Source organism: Mustela nivalis (genome assembly GCF_964662115.1).
Source record: "Mustela nivalis genome assembly, chromosome: 12".
NCBI lineage: Eukaryota > Metazoa > Chordata > Mammalia > Carnivora > Mustelidae > Mustela > Mustela nivalis.
Genome location: NC_139031.1, coordinates 12,435,823 through 12,453,350, shown reverse-complemented (window position 1 = coordinate 12,453,350; position 17,528 = coordinate 12,435,823). Strand labels below are relative to the sequence as shown.

At 39.8% G+C, this 17,528-nt stretch overlaps 1 long non-coding RNA gene across 1 annotated transcript in view; it reads left to right on the top strand.

Annotated features, from left to right (window-relative positions):
* The window catches only part of LOC309845648, a 31,651-nt gene extending 20,729 nt beyond the window's left edge, over positions 1-10,922 (top strand). Inside the window, exon 3 of the long non-coding RNA XR_014301398.1 lies at positions 10,587-10,922. This is a non-coding gene — a long non-coding RNA (uncharacterized lncRNA). The remainder of the gene's footprint in view (positions 1-10,586) is intronic.
* Positions 10,923-17,528: the final 6,606 nt, after the last annotated feature.

Here is a 17,528-nt window from a genome sequence, read left to right as displayed (position 1 = left end):
ACTTCTTGTCCCAAGCTGCTTTCAGGATTTTCTCTTTGTCACTAAGACTAGTAGGTTTTACTATTAGATGACAGGGTGTGGACCTATTTTTATTGATTTTTAGGGGGATTCTCTGTGCCTCCTGGATTTTGATGCTTGTTCCCTTTGCCATATTAGGGAAATTCTGTATTATAATTTGCTCCAATATACCATCTGCCCCTCTCTCTTCTTCTTCTGGAATCCCAATTATTCTAATATTGTTTCATATTATGGTATCACTTACCTCTCAAATTCTCCCCTCGTGGTCCAGTAATTGTCTCTCTTTTGCTCAGCTTCTTTATTCCCTGTCATTTGGTCTTCTATATCACTAATTCTCTCTTCTGCCTCACTTAACCTAGCAGTAAGAGCCTCCATTCTTGATTGCACCTCATTAATACCTTTTTGATTTCAGCTTTGTTAGATTTTAGTTCTTTTATTTCTCTAGAAAGAGATTTTATTTCTCCAGACAGGTTTTCTCTAATATCCTCCATGCCTTTTTCAAGCCCAGCTAGCACCTTGTGGATTCTCATTCTGAACTCTAGATCTGACATATTACCAATGTCTGTATTGATTAGGTCCCTAGCTGTCAGTACTGCCTCTTGTTCTTTTTTTTTGTGGTGAGTTTTTCCACCTTGTCATTTTATCCAGATAAGAATATATGAATGAGAGAATAAAATACTAAAAGGGAGGCAAAGATCCCAGAAAAATGTATGCTAACCAAATCAGAAGAGACCCCAAACTGGGGGTAAAAGAAGAAAGGGGGTAAAAAGAAATTTTAAAAAATATGTATATATATATATATATATATATTATATATTAGACTGGTGAATAGAACAGAGACATCCACTTGATTTTGGGTGTATTTTTGTCTCTTAGACAAAATTTTTAAGAAAGAAAACTTATACATATATAAAAATAAGGGAAAACACAATGAAGGGATGGGATATAACTGTAAAGATGAAAATTTTAAAAAAATTCTAGAAAGGGGATTGATAAGATAAGTTTGTTGGAAAAGGAAGAAGAAGAAGAAGAAAAGGGGTGAGAATGTGCTCAGGCTGGAGACTAGACTAAAGCCCTGTGCTAGATTTAGGGTATATTTTGATCTATTAGAAGAAATTATATCCCAACATTTTTTAGAAAAAAAAACCCTTATATGTAGACAAAAATAAGGTTAAATACAATGAAGGATAAAATATAACTATAATAATGAAGGTTTAAAAAGATTTTTTAAAAAGAAAGGTATTAAGATAAAGTAGTTAAAAAATGTTAAAAGAGGAAAAGTTAAAAAAATTAGAATAAGAAAAAAAAATTTAAAAAATTTAATTTAACTTTGCAAGACTAAAGGATCATGGGGAGAAAGCCATGAATTCCATGCATTGCTTTCCCCTAGCTCTGGAGTTCTGCTGTTCTCCTTGATGAGTAAGTTTGGTCTTGGCTGGATGTTCTTGCTCATCTCCTGAGGGAGGGGCCTGTTGCAGTGCCTCTCAAATGTCTTTGCTTGAGGTGGAATTGCACCACCCTTGCCAAGGGCCAGGCTAAGAAATCTGCTCCAGTTTGCTCTTGGGAGTTTTTGTTCCCTAAACACTTTCCATAGAGCTCTGGAGGACGGGAATGAAAATGGTGGCCTCCCAATCTCTAGCCTGGAGGAGTGGAGAGCTTGGGGCCCCCCTCCTCAGTGAGCCCTCAGAGAAAAGGGGCCAATTACTCCCGTCTCCCTGGTCTCCAGCCACACTCTGGGCTCACCCAGCCTGTGACCGAGCATTTCTGTCTTTGGCACACAGCCCTGTTTGGAGTCTCCAAACTCAGCAGATTCCTGTCTCCAGAGGAGGAACGTGAGTCTCCTGGGGATCTGCCACTTGTGGGGTCCCTGCTCGAAGAGCAGTGGTCTGACTGTGCCATGGATCATGGTTTAAGGTAAGCCCAAGCTGAGAGCTCACTCATCAGCTCCATCTCTGTAGTCGGCTTCCCAACTCCGATACCTGGGAACTCTGGACACTCAGCCACCCCTGGTCTTTCAGTGACCCTGTGGGTCCTAAGACCACCCTTGCGAGGGCTCCACCCCCGTTTGCCTCTGGAGCGATATCCCTCAGTGGAGCAGGCTTCTAAAAGTTCTGATTTTGTGCTCTGCAGCTTGGTGGGAGCCGGCCCCTTCCCATGCTATCTTCCTGTTCCTTTGGATTTATTTCTCCGCATGTCCTAACTTTCAGAAAGTGGTAGATTTTCTGTTCCAAGAATTGCTGCTCTTCTTCTCTTTGATCTGTTGAGCTTGTAGGTGTTCAGAATGGTTTGATAACTATCTAGAGGAACTCCTGTGACCTGATGTCATCTCAGTCCACTACTTCTCTGCCATCTTGCCTTTCTTCCTAAGATTTTATTTTTAAATAACCTCTACACCCAACATGGGGCTCAAACTTACAACCCCAAGATCGAATTACAGGTTCACTGACTGAACCAGCCAGGGGATCCACTGTTTTTTGTTTAAAAATTACATAGGTGGTATTATTCTGTATGTATCTTTTGCAGCTTCCTTTACAACTTAAAAGCATTTTTGTGATTTATCCATGTTGACCTATATACATCTAATTCATTCATTTAAACTTGTATAGAGTATTCCACTGTATGAATAAATTACAGGTTATTTAACCATTTTACACTATGGGACATTTAAGTTGTTTTGAGGGGTTTTGTTGTTATTGTTGTTGTTTTTGTTATCAGAAACAGTGATCCAGTGAACATGCTTGTGCAAATCACCTTCAGCACATGTACAAGAATCTCTTTAAATGAGGCACCTGGAAGTGTTATTGCTGGTTATTGCTTGTTATGGCTTTCAACTTTATCAGGCATCACTAAATTGATCTCAGAAAATCCTTGTACTAGTTATATCCTACTAGTGTTGTATAATTGGCCCTATTTCTCCACATCTAATATTTCATATAATCAGATTTATTAATCTGGGGAAGAAATAAAATGTACTGTGCCTACACCATAGTACTAGTAAGATTGGGCATCATTTATCTCTGTCACTCCTCCCCCCTCCCTTTTTCACTCAAAGCTGATCCTTCTTCCATATTATTTATCTGAATAAATGACACCAGTATTATTCCCGATGTTCAAGCCAGAAATCTGGGTGGCATCACTGACTTCTCGTCCCTCCTCTTCCACATCCATCCTCCAAGTCCCCTTTGCCTTTATTTCTTATCCACAATATTATAATAGCCTCCTAACTGGTCTCCTTACTCCATTGTTTTTCTTTCCAGTTGATTTTTCTCATTGTAGGAAGAAGCATCTTTCTGAAGCACAAATCTGATTGCGTAATCACCCACCTTCTCCCCAGCATCCTTGCTATGGCTTCCCATTGTTTGGACTCTGGCCCTTGCGGGTCTTCCTCCCCTGGCCTCTGTGCCTGCAGCCTCACACCTCTCCATGCCTGTCCTCACGATCCCTCTCCAGTTTCCTAGAGTCAATCTCCATTTCAGGGTGTCTCTCTGCCCAGAACACTCTTCCTCTTTTCTCCTCGTGCTAATCCCCACTTGTCCTCAGCAGACACATCACTTCCTTCGGGAAGGCTTCCCTGATGCTCTCAGATTGCGTTTGGTGACCTTTGTGTGTGTGTCCTTAAGGACAAGGTAGCATAAAGGGAAGGACAGTGAGCTCTGGAGCCAGAGGGCCTGCATTAGAATCCTCACTCTGCCATCTCCTAACTCTGTCATTCTGGGAAAGCTCATTTCTTCAGACTCAGTTTTGTTAACTGAAAAATGGCAATAATAACAGTATTCCCTTCATTATGTGAGAATCAAATAAATTAATATGCATAATAAGCTTAGAATGGTGCCTGTCACAAAGTGAGTGCTCAATGAATATTAGCTACATAAAAAAATAGCACTCATTCCTTTATATTTATTTGTTTACTTGTTTGTATTCTGCACTTTAGATTCCATGGGGTAGAACTTTAAGTATTTTGTGCGTGGTGTTTGTCACTGTACTCTTTAAGGCTAGTACAGAGACTGATCCCTAGTAAAACTTGGGTGGGGATTTACAGATTGATTGAAAGAATATGTGATTAAATGAAGAAGGTATTTTTGAACCCAATTTGACAAAAAAATGTTGTTCTGTAGCCATTCCTAATTTTATCAATTTTATTGAATTGCTTTCATTTCTGTGTCTTTAGCCAGCTTCTCTTAATCAAGCACCGTGTGAACAGAACGTCATAGATTCTTCTTAGCATTTGCTTGTGAAGTGTTTATCCCTGTCTCTTTTTCTTTAACTTTACTAGTGGGATAATTACCTCAGCCCCTCACAGGGAGTCTTGTCTTCTATCTGCTCATAGGAATTCTAGAAGCCCAACTTCCTCCTCCTCCTTAAGGCATTCTTTTGCAATCCCACTCACTGCTAATCAAAACAGGAGAGATGTCATATAGCTTAGCTTTAGTAGACCAATCTTACTGTTCCAAAATAATCTCGTTCCCAAGCCTATACCTAATCTTATGGTGGTTCTTATAGTATAGCAGAGTGGTTAAGAGCATAGGTTGTGAAGCTAGACTTCGAGGATTTGAATTATGGTTTTGCCCTTTACTAGCTACGTGTTAAGCAAATTACTTAACCTCTCTGTGCCTAAATCTTGGGAATGTTATTTAAACTCTCTGTACCCTAATTTCCTCATCTTTCAAATTGGCTCTTAATAGTACCTATTTTATAGGATTATGCTGAGGAATAAATATAGTATTATATTTAAAGCACTTAGAATAGTGCCTGACATAATTAACACTTAGTTAAAGCTGATGACAATGACAATTATGTTCTTGTTTCCTTTCCTAGAATGTCCTGTCCTTTCCTTTCTATTCAGAAGGCTCAGATTAAGTTCTTTGTCTGATCCAAAACCATCCTAACTATTTGGGGTCTTTTAAAAATTTTTATTTTAATTCCAACATAGTTAATATACAGTGTTAAATTAGCTTCACATGTACAATATAGTGATTCAACAATTCTATATATTACTCGGTGCTCATCAAGATAAGTGGGCTCTTAATACCCTTCACCTATTTCACCCACCCCCCCACCCACCTACCCGCTGGTAACCATCTGTTCTTTATAGTTAAGAGTCTGTTTTTTGGGGATGCCTGGTTGGCTCAGTGAGTTAAAGCCTCTGCCTTCAGCTCAGGTCACGATCCCAGGGTCCTGGGATTGAGCCCCACATCGGGCTCTCTGCTCAGCAGGGAGCCTGTCCCCCCCCCCCCCACCAGCAGACCTCTCTGCCTACTTGTGATCTCTCTCTGTCAAATTAAAAAAAAAGAGTCTGTTTTTTGGTTTCTCTCCCCCCCCCTTTGTTTTGTTTCTTAAATTCCACATACGAGTGAACATATACGGTATTTGTCTTTCTCAGGCTGACTTATTTTCCTTAGCATTGCTCTCTAAGTCCATCCATATTGCAAATGGCCAGATTTTGTTCTCTTTCATGGCTGAAAAACATTTCATTGTGTATATATATCACCTCTTCTTTATCCATTCATCTATTAGTGGACAGAAACTTGGACCATTTCCATAATTTGGCTATTATGAATAATGCTGCAATGAACATAGGGATGCATGTATCCTTTTGAATTAGTATCTCCATGTTCTTTGGTAAATCCCCAGTAGTGTGATTATTGGATCACAAGGTAATTCTATCTTTCACTTTTTGATGAGCCTCCATACTTCTTTCCACAGTGGCTGCACCATTTTGCATTCCCACCAACAATGCAAGTAGGTTCCCTTTCCTCTATATCCTCGTCAACACTTACTTGTTTCTTGTGTTGTTGACTTTATCCATTCTGACAGGTGTGAGTTTGCATTTCCCCCGTGATGGGTGATGTTAAGCATTTTTTCATACACCTGTTGTCCATCTGGATGTCTTCTTTGGAGAAATGTCTGTTCATGTCTTCTGCCCATTTTTAAATTGGATTTTTTTCATTTTGGGGTGTTGAGTTGTGTAAATTCTTTATTTTAAATGCTAACCCCTTATCAGATTTGTCATTTGCAAATATCTTCTCTCATTAAGTAAGTTGTCTTTTAGTTTTGTTGCTGGTTTCCCTGGCTGTGCATAAGCTTTTTATTTTGATATGGTCCCATTAGTTTATTTTTGCTTTCATTGCCCTTGCCTGAGGAGACATACCTAGAAAAATGTTGCTATGGCTGATGTCAGAGAGATTCCTGCCTATGCTCTCTTCTAGAATGTTTATGGTTTCAGGTGTCACATTTAGGTCCTTGTATTTTTAGTTATTACTGGTGTCCCTTTCCCATACATTCATATGCTACATATAATGTGATCCACATCATTTAACCCAAGTAGGTATTAAAGTCTCCCCCTTCCCCAGCTGCAGAGTGACTTCTCTGAGAGCAGGAGGTGTGTCTTGTTTGAACTCTCTTTGAGTCCCAGTCTCATGCATACTACGTCCCTTCACAAAGTCACAGCTGCTACACAGTCCTCTCCTACAGCCACAACTCTTGCTGGTTTTTTTTTTTTTTAAGATTTTATTTATTTGATAGAGATCACAAACAGGCAGAGAGGCAGGCAGAGAGAGAGAGGGAGAAACAGGCTCCCTGCTGAGCAGAAAGCCCAATGCAGGGCTTGATCCTAAGACCCTGAGATTGTGACCTGAGCCAAAGGCAAAGGCTTAACCCAATGAGCCACCCAGGCATCCCATTTTTTGTTTTTTTTAAAGGCTGAGTTCTGATAACTTCTACACCCCCCTGCAACTGTCAGGTCAGGGGGTGATAATAGCTTTGTACTTTGCCATTTTGGGTGCTTCATCACCCTTTGTTAGTTTTCTTAACAGCCTGTACTTTTGTGCCTTCATTTATACCACTTTAAATTCTCTTCAGTCTCTCCATCATGCCATTGTATCCAGCTGGGTGCTCACTGATGGGCACAAATATGTGTAAAACTTGAACCCAGCTGCTTCTCCTATATTTCTATAACTTCGGCAATGATATTATCAGTGCTTGGCTGGTATAGACATTTATTTATTTATTTATTTATTTATTTATTTATTTATTTATTTATTCATTCATTCATTCATTTACAGAGCGGGGGGGGGGCAAAGAGAAAGGGAGAGAGACTCTTAAGCAGGCTTCACACCCAGCACAAAGCCCCACATGGGGCTAAATCTCATGACTATGAGATCATGACCTGAGCTGAAATCAAGAGTCCGTTGCTTAACCAACTGAACTACCCAGGCGCCTCTAAGCATGGTGTTTTAAGGTCACATTTCTCTCCCTCTGCTCATCAAATCTTCCTGTTGGTTCTTTCCACTTAATAGCTTCTATATCTTTTTGCTATTGTGTGGGAGGCCGCAATAAGGCTTGAGACGAGGACCAAATCAGGCCCTGACTTGTGCCTCCTTTAAAGTCCGAATAACCTAACAAAAGGTTTAGGATGGGAAAAGGTGAGTAGCACTGAGAAAGGGTCTGTGATATGTGTTGTGCGCTGGTCTACGTGACTTCCCACACGCTTGCTAAACAAATGAGAACAATTCGGTTGGGGTCAAAAGTTCGTTGCTGGTCCTTGCTGCCCTAGTACTGCTCATAAATTACTTTCAGGTTTGCTGTATCAATACAGAGCAATTGTATTGGCATCAGCCGCTTGGCGTCTCGAAGTCTGCTTGTAGTTAAATGTGAAACTTATTATGGGGACTCGTGGTTGTTTAACTGGACACAGGTGTATTGTTTCTCCTATCACTATATATATGGCCTTTGTGCTTTGAATAAACTTAGCACTGTTGGACATCCTCCTCAGGGCTCCTTCTGCCCCCATCCCTTTGTCTCTCTTTTTTTTTTAAAAGATTACCGTTGTAATCATTTTTTTTTTTTAAGATTTTATTTATTTGACAGAGAGAGATCACAAGTAGGCAGAGAGGCAGGCAGAGAGAGAGAGAGGAGGAAGCAGGCTCCCCAACAAGGAGAGAGCCCAAGGGGGGGCCCGATCCCAGGACCCTGGGATCATGACCTGAGCCGAAGGCAGAGGCTTTAACCCTCTGAGCCACCCAGGTGCCCCATGTCTCTTAGCTTCTTTTCACCATCCTCTTACCCTCACGTTCGTGGTCGATTTGTCCCACCGGCTGCGACACTATTGTTGTTTTTACTGTTTTTTAAAAAGGTTTCATATATTTAAGTAATCTGTGCACCCTATATAGGTCTCGAACCCTCACTGAGATCAAGAGTCATATGCTCTTCCAACTGAGCCAGCCGGGTGTGCCAACTATTTACTTATTTATTTATTTTTAGATTTTATTTATTTATTTGACAGATCACAAGTAGGCAGAGAGGCAGGCAGAGAGAGAGGGGGGGAAGCAGGCTCCCCGCTGAGCAGAGAGCCCGATGTGGGGCTCGATCCTAGGACCTTGAGATCATGACCTGAGCCGAAGGCAGAGGCTTAACACACTGAGCCACCCAGGCGCCCCTCCAGCTGTTTATTTTTGACCAACACTCCACATCTATGACACTAGTCAGAAGTTCTTTGAAATGATGCTGTGTGCCTTGGCCAGTGGGAGAATGGAATTACCTAATTCACCCACCTGGCACATGGACCCAGAGACAGCAGAGGTTTCAGACTTGACTGTTGAACCTGTCTGTGACCTAGTCAGCCTTGGCCATGTTCTGGATGGATGTAGGGGTCCTTGGTGCTGAGGATGGAGAATCATCAGTTGGAGAGGACTTCTGGCTGCATTTGCAAGTCCACAAACTTGCCAGTGTGTCTGTGTAGGTTGAGGCTATGCCTGATGCCCCCAGGAAGGACATGAACAGGGAATACATTTCTTTTTCTTTTTAACTCTTCTATGGTGAGTTTTAACATACAGAAAATTGGACATAATATATATAGCTTGGTGATTTATTACAAAGCAAACCATGGTGTAACTACCTCCTGAATTGACTTCTTTTTTTTTTTTTTTTAAAGATTTTACTTATTTATTTGAGAGAGTGGGGAGAGAGAAAGAGAGAGAGAGCGAGCACAAGTAGGGTGAACAGGAGAGGGAGAAGCAGACTCCCTTCTGAGCAGGGGACCCTATATGGGGCTCAATCCCAGGACCCCTGGATCATGACCTGAACTGAAGGCAGATACTTCACAGACTGAGCCACCCAGGTGTCCCTACCCCTTTTTTGACAAATATAATGTGGCCAAAACTCCAGAAGTCTCCTTCATGTTCTATCCTGATCACTACACTTTAACTTTCCCAACAATGGTAATCAGTAGCCTAATTTTAATAAAATCTCTTTCTTAGCTTTTTAAAATAGTTTTACCACATAAATACATATCTCTGAACACTGTTGAATTTTGCCCATTTGATAAACCTTGTATAGCATCATTATTTTCACTTGTGTCTGGCTTCTCTCCCTTAGTATTATTTTCTTGCATGTAGCTATAGCTCATTCATTTTAGTTGCTGTGTGGGATTCCATCGTGTGACTATACTATTTGCTCAGGATCCATTTATTGAAAACGCCATTTTTTTCCCTCCCCTGGTCCTCGTGTACCTTTATGTAAGTCAAATGTCAAAATATGCATGGGTTTGATTTTGGACCCTGTATTTTGTTTCAGTGGGCCTTCAGTTCATTCTTAAATCAGTATCACAGTGTTCCTGTAATTTTTTAATAAGTCTTAATATCCTGTAAGGGAACTACTCCAACCTTTTATTCTTTAAGAGTGTAATTACTTATTCTTTTTTTAAGATATGTATTTTTAAAGATTTCATTTTAAGTAATCTCTACACCCAAAATGGGGATCTAACTCACGACCCTGAAATCAAGAGTCAGATGCTCTACCAACTGAGCCAGCCAGCTGTCATAATTATTCTTAGACCTTGCATTTTTGTATAAATTTTTATAATTAGCTTGTTAAGTTACATGCACACATACATTTGGGATTAGGGGCTTTAATCTAGTCTATAGAATTGTGTGTGGAAAAATTGACATCTTTGCTATATCAAGTTTACAATAAATTAACATTTTTTTTCTACATTGATTTAGACTTTAATTTTTCTTTACACTGTTTTTGAAATTTTTGTTTGCCTTACATACCTTTTGTTAATTTATTTATACATATTTTATTAATTTTCTTATGAATTGCATCTTATGTTAAATTTAATTTTCTGTTGATGCTGGTATAGAAAAATAGAATTGAATTTTACAATATGACTTTTCCCCAGCAGTCCTGATACACTGAATAATTTAGGTATAGATTAAGATTTTTTACATATGTAATTGTATTACATGTAAATAACTTTGAATTTACGTGTTTAATTTCTTCTTTTTTAATCCTTCTGTTCTTTGGTTTTTTTTTTTTTTTTTTTTTTTTTTGCTTTAATTTATCATCCAGGAACTCCAGTAAAATGTTAAATAGAATTGGTGTTTATGGGAGTCCTGTTTTGTACCTGATCTCTAAGAGGTAGTTTCCAGCTTTCTGCCATTAAGTATAATGCTTGCTGAGGTTTACTACAGACATCATATATCTGATTACATTTTTTTTGCCTTTATTTCAACTTTCCTAAGAGTGTTTTTTATTTTTATTTTTAAAGATTTTATTTATTTATTTGACAGAGAGAGATCACAAGTAGGCAGAGAGGTAGGCAGAGAGAGAGAGGAGGAAGCAGGCTCCCTGCTGAGCAGAGAGCCCGATGTGTGACTCGATCCCAGGACCCTGAGATCATGACCTGAGCCGAAGGCAGCGGCTTAACACACTGAGCCACCCAGGCGCCCCAACCTAAGAGTGTTTTTTAAATCATGAATCTATGTTGAAAGCTATCAAGTACTTTTATGAGTTTATTGACATAATCATCCTATTTTTTAAAATTCTTTCTTCTGTTAATGTAATAGATTACACTAATTGATTTACTGTTCATTTCTGGAATAAATCCAACTTGGCTATGACATAAAGTTCTTTTTCTGTGTTTTCTGTATCTCTGTATTCAGTTTACAAATATTTTGGGTATGAATTCTTTTTTTTTAGTATATTTTTAAATATTTTTATTTATTTATTTGACAGAACAATCACAAGTAGACAGAGAGGCAGGCAGAGAGAGAGGGGGAAGCAGGCTCCCCGCCGAGCAGAGATCCTGATGCGGGGCTCGATCCCTGGACCCTGAGATCATGACCTGAGCCGAAAGCAGAGGCTTAACCCACTGAGCCACCCAGGCGCCCCTTGGGTAGGAATTCTGTATCTATAGGAATGCCTGGCCCTGAGCCGAAAGCAGAGGCTTAACCCACTGAGCCACCCAGGCGCCCCTTGGGTAGGAATTCTGTATCTATAGGAATGCCTGGCTATAGTTGGTTAAGTGTCTGACTCTTGATCTCAGCTCAGGTCTTCATCTCAGGGTCATGAGTTCAAGTCACACTACGCATGGAGGCTCTTTAAAAAAAAAAAAAAGAACTGTGTCTATATTGATGAATGTAATTTGACTATACTTTTTCTTCTTAAAATGTAAGGGAGGTTTTGGTATCAAGTTATGGTAGCTCATAATACAGCAGAGTTTATTTCCTCTTTCTCTATTCCCTGGAAGAGTTTTGAGATTGGCATTATTTCTTCTGCAGATGCTTGGTATAATTTTCTGGTGAGATCATCAGGGTTTGGAATTTTCTTTGTGGAGAAGTTTTAAATTATATATTCCTTCTTTTAATCGTCATTATTCTTAAGCTATTCTTTGAAATTTTGCTCACTGACCATCTGATGCAGGAGACTGGATTTTTCTTTATTCTTATTCTGTTTTGATAAGTTGTATATTTTCTAAAAGTTGTCTATGTAACCTAAATGTTAATATTTATTATTACAGTAGGCCATGGGTTATCAGTTTTCAAAGAACCAATTTTTGGCTTAGGTAATCTTCTCTACCATATGTTTTCTATTTTATTTTTTCTGTCTCTTGATTATCATCTTTCTATTCTATTTTGGCTGATTTTGCTGGATTTTTTTTTTAACTTATGTGGATGCTTAGCCCATTGATTTTCAGCTTTTTTTCTTTTCTAATATGCGTTTTAGAGAAATGATAACTTTGGGGGCACCTGGCTGGCTCAGTCAGCGGAGCGTGTGACTCTTGATCTGGAGTTGTGAGTTCTCCCACCCTGGGTGTAGAGATTACTTAAAAGCAAAATCATTAAAGAAAAAAAGAAAATGAGGAGGGTGAGGATTTCTTTGGGCTGGAGTAGCTAGAGAATCACAGAGAAGATGGGAGCCGGATTTTCAAAAAAAAAAAGAAAGAGAAGTGCATAGCAGACTGAAAGAAAGTTATAAACAAAAACTTGGGGGGGCGCCTGGGTAGCTCAGTGGGTGAAAGCCTCTGCCTTTGGCTCGGGTCATGATCTCAGGGTCCTGGGATCAAGCCCTGCATAGGGCTCTCTGCTTAGCGGGGAGCCTGCTTCCCCCTCTCTCTCTGCCTGCCTCTCTGCCTACTTGTGATCTCTGTCTGTCAAATAAATAAATAAAATCTTTAAAAAAAACAACAACTTGGGAGCGATAGTGTACTTAAAATGTTCTGATTGTAGAAGGTTTCAAACACATACATAAGTAGAGAGTGTGATACAAAGAACCTCTATGTCCCCACCACCCTAGTTCAACTAGTATTGACTGGTGGCCTAACTCCCTCTCCAATATTATTTCGAAGCAAATCATGGACATCATAAAATTCATCTGCAAATATTTCAGTCTACCGACTGAAAGTTCCCAGTCTAAAAGATTGGAATGCATTTTTATTTGTTTAAGATAAAATATGCCTGTTCAGGACCTTATAATGAGGTGCTGATAAGCAGTGACATCATCCCCGATAGTTTGGCCTAAGGATTCATGAATGCCCAAATGCGTGGAGATGTGGCCTTCTTATTCTCAAATCCAAACTCGGATCTTGACATTTACAAGTGTAATAGAAAAAGTCCCACTTGTCAATGTCAGAGAAAAAGGATACAGAGGTCATTGAAAGGATGTCCCCATCAGTGTCCAGCAGTCTTATAATTTAGATCACTTGGGTAGGAGGCAGTGCTCCAGAAAATCAACACAGCCTAGAATGGCCAATGGACCATTTAGAAGGGCTCTTTTAAAGGGGCATAACACCTTGTGTAAATTATGGACACACATTCTCATGGTACTTTGGCCCAGTCTCTTCTGACCTGACTGGCTCCTTCATTCACCCTGGCTTTTGGTAGTTCATCTTTGCATCCCACAGTTGGTGTAGATTTTATGATCCTAGGAGAGGCAAACTCTTTTTCTCTGTTTTGGGGGGAAAGCATGGTTAGGAAAAAAAAAAAAGTGGTCTTTGGAATCACATAAAACTAGGTGTGAATCCTATCTCCCCTACTACCAGAGAGACCTCGATACTCTTTTAGCCATTTTCCTCAACAGTAAAATAGGTTGGTAATGGCTATTGAGTAAGGAAATTATGAGAACTAAGAGAATATGTGAACTACATGGTGTTTGCATTAGTCCTTCCAGTCAGTTTAAGGTCTAACATACTCTCCTTGGAGTTAATGCAGTCTTAATGTCACTGGACTTGGTCAACAGGAATTCCATAAATTAACCTCTGTTTTGGACACTTCTTCCATCAGATCAGACTCCCTGAGTTGTCTGCTCTCAAAATGTTCTCTATATTTTAAAATTTCTAAATCCAAAGGTCTCTCAAAGTTCCCCGTTCCTCCACTCTTCTGCCCTAGGGTGCAGGAGTTCATCCTGGGCTACACATCAGAACGTTGGAAATTCTCATTTAATGGAAATGTCCTGCCTTTGAACTGCCCACCACCAGCATTAGCATTCTTAGAACTCCACATTTATATTGCATCATATCCTTTCTAACCCATTTTGAATTCTTAACTGAGTTGTAGTAATTTGGAGAGAATATATTATTTTCCAATAATACCACAGGGCTCAGCGTCATTAGGATGAAAGAAAAGTGTTCGCAAGGGAGTTTGGAAACCCCAAAGGAAATATGCATTTGCTTCACAGATTTGCTTGTAGTTAGCTTTCCCAGTAAGTAGACCGAGCCCCTTCTCTGGGGCAGCTGAGGATCTATTTAGTCTGCGGCTTTGTTTTCCCATCTTCAAAGTGATAGATAATGGTATCAGTGGTCAGTATCCACTGAATGGATTTTGGATAAGTATTTGTGTGATTTATTAATAATAATAGCAACCTAATAACTATACCACAGGGTCATGGGGATTGGAAAGTATTGTGGTTAAACATAAGAGTTTAAGAGCCAGGCAACCTGGGCTTGAAGTCCAGCTTCACTACTTACAACTCACACAATGTTTGGCGAGTTACTTAAGCTTTTAAAACTTCACTTTCTTCATCTGTAAAATGGTAGTAACAATAGCATCTACTTTGTAGGGCTGTTAGAGGATTGAATGAAGTCATTTCTGGTATCTAAGTGTTCTATAAAAATCTTTTTATGGTAGTTTTTAAAAAGTACTAATGGTGATTAAAGTATTGAAGTAAGTAGGTGCGAAAGTCCCAGGACAGGAGGTGTGTAATAAATGTGAGAAGTTGATAATTATTTTTCTCTTTTAACATTTCCTTCTTTATCAACTGAACAGCAAAGATGGAAATTAAATGACAGGGGCACCTGGCAGTCTCAGTTGGTAGAGCACAAGACTCTTGATCTCGGGGTCCTGAGTTTGAGCTCCATGTTGGGTGTAGACTTTATGAAAAAAAAAAAAAAAAATCAAATGGCAAAGCGGTTAAGGACCTGACTCTAGAATTAGACTCTCAGGATTCAAATCCTAAATCTAGTTTACTAGCTGTGCAACCTTAAGCAAGTTACTTAGCTTTTCTGTGCTTCCCTCTCCTCATCTATAAGTTAGGGTAATGATAGAACCTACCTCATCAAATTATTATGAGGATTAAATGAGTTGATATTAGTAAAGTTAATTATAGCCTCCACACACAGGGTTGTGCTCATGGTATTAAATAAAAGACACCATGTTTGTTAATTTTTAATCCCAAATTCCAGGTGCATAAGTCCTTATTATGTAAGAACAGATGGTGGGTGATTGACACATTGCCAGTTGGGTGAACCGTGGTTTAGTTATATTGTAACAGCTGGAGTTTGAAAGGAAAGGAAAGAGAAACACAGAAGCCAAGTGTATACAGACTGACCCCAACCTACAGTTTTTCACCTTTGTGATAGTGCAAAAGCGACACACATCCAGTGGAAACTGTACTTGGCATTTTGGATTTGGGTCTTATCCTGGTTACTGAGATGTAGAATGAGCCTCTCTGGATGCTGGGCAGCTGCAGCCTCAGTCAGCCATGCAACCACAACAACTGATACACCTACAAGTATTCAGTACCCATGACATCATTCTGTTTTTCACCTTCAATATAGTAGTCAATAAATTTTTATGACATATTCAACACTTTATTATAAATTAGGCTTGTGTTAAACTAAAAGGCAACCTATGGAATGGAAGAAGGTATTTGCAAATGGCATATCCAACACAGGCTTAGTATCCAAAATATATAAAGAACTGATACAACTCAAACACCCAAATGAAATAATCTAATTAAAAATGGGCAGAAGACATGGAATAGACATTTTTTTTTTTCCAAAGAAGACATCCAGATGGCCAACACACACTTGAAAAGATGCTCAACATCACTCATCATCAGGGAAATGCAAATCAAAACCACAATGAGATACCAACTCACATCTGTCAGAATGGTGAAGATCAACAACACAAGAAACAATAGGTGCTGGTGAGGATGTGGAGAAAGGGGAACCCTCTTGCACTTTTGGCAGGAATACAAACTGGTGTGGCCACTGTGGAAAACAGTATGGGGGTTCCTCAAATAGTTAAAAATAGAACTACATTATGACCTAGCAATCACGCTACTGGATATTTACCCAAAGAATACAAAAATACTAATTCAGGAGACACCTGGGTGGCTCATTTGTTAAGCGTCTGCCTTCAGCTCAGGTCATGATCTCAGGGTTCTGGGAACGAGCCCCATGTCAGACTCTCTGCTCAGCGGGGAGTCCGCTTCTCCCTCTCCTTTTCTCCTCTCTTTCTCTCTCTCTGTTCTCCCTCTCTCTCAAATAAATAAATCTTTTAAAAATACTAATTCAGGGGCTCCTGGGTGGCTCAGTTGATTGAGCATCTGCCTTTAGCTTAGGTCATGAGCCCAGGGTCCTGGGATTGAGTCCTGTGTTGGGCTCCCTGCTCAGCGGGGAGTCTGCTTTTCCCTCCACCCCTCCCCACTGCTTATGATTTTCTCTCTCTCCCACTCTCAGTTTCAAATAAACAAATAAAATATTTTTTAAAAACCCCCACAAAAACAAAAATACTAATTCAAAGGGACACATTCACCCCAATGTTTATTTCAGCATTATCTACAATAGCCAAATTATGGAAACAGCCCAAATGTCCATTGACTGATGAATGGATAAAGAAGAGGTGGTTTATGTATACAGTGGAGTCTGACTCAGCCATCAGAAAGAACAAAATCTTGCCATCTGCAATGATACAGATGTAGCTAGAGTGTATTATGCTGAGTGAAATGAGCCAATCAGAGAAGGACAATTACCATATTATTTCACTCACATGTTGAATTTAAGAAACAAAACAAACAAGCAAGCAGGGGAAAAAGAGAAAGTGAGGCAAATTAAGAAACAGACTTTTTTTTTAAGATTTTATTTATTTATTTGACAGAGAGAGATCACAAGTAGGTAGAGAGGCAGGCAGAGAGAGGGGGAAGGAGGCTCCCCACTGAGCAGAGAGCCTGATGCGGGGCTCGATCCCAGGGATCATGACCAGAGCTAAAGGCTTAACCCACTGAGCCACCCAGGCACCCAACAAACAGACTCTTTTTTTTTTTTTTTTTAAACAGGTTAACTTTGTGCCGGACTCTCCATTTAAAGATTTTATTTATTTATTTGTTTGTCAGGGAGAGAGAGCCAGCACAGGCAGACAGAGTGGCAGGCAGAGTGGCAGGCAGAGTCAGAGGGAGAAGCAGGCTCCCTGCAGAGCAAGGAGCCCGATGTGGGACTCGATCCCAGGACGCTGGGATCATGACCTGAGCAGAAGGCAGCTGCTTAACCAACTGAGCCACCCAGGTGTCCCCAACAAACAGACTCTTAACTACAGAGAACTGACGGTTACCAGAGGGGAGGTGGGTGGGGATGGATGAAACAGGTGACAGGGATTAAGGAGTGCACTTGTGATGAGCACCAGGTGTTGTATGGAAGTGCAGAATTACTACATGGTACACCTGAAACTCATATTACACTGTATTTTAACTAACTGGAATTTAAAAACTTTAAAAAAATAAATTGGACTTGAGCTTGATGGTTTTGCCCAACTTCAGGCTAATGTAAGTGTTCTGAGCACGTTCAAGGTAGGCTAGGCCTACCTATGATGTTCATTAGGTTTATAGTGATGTAACGCCATCCTAAGTTGAAGAAGATCTGTGCAGTAATATTAATGAATATTGAGCACTTACTACATATATTATTGATTTATATACATGACATGCATTTTCTTGTTTCATTGTTACCACAGTCCTTT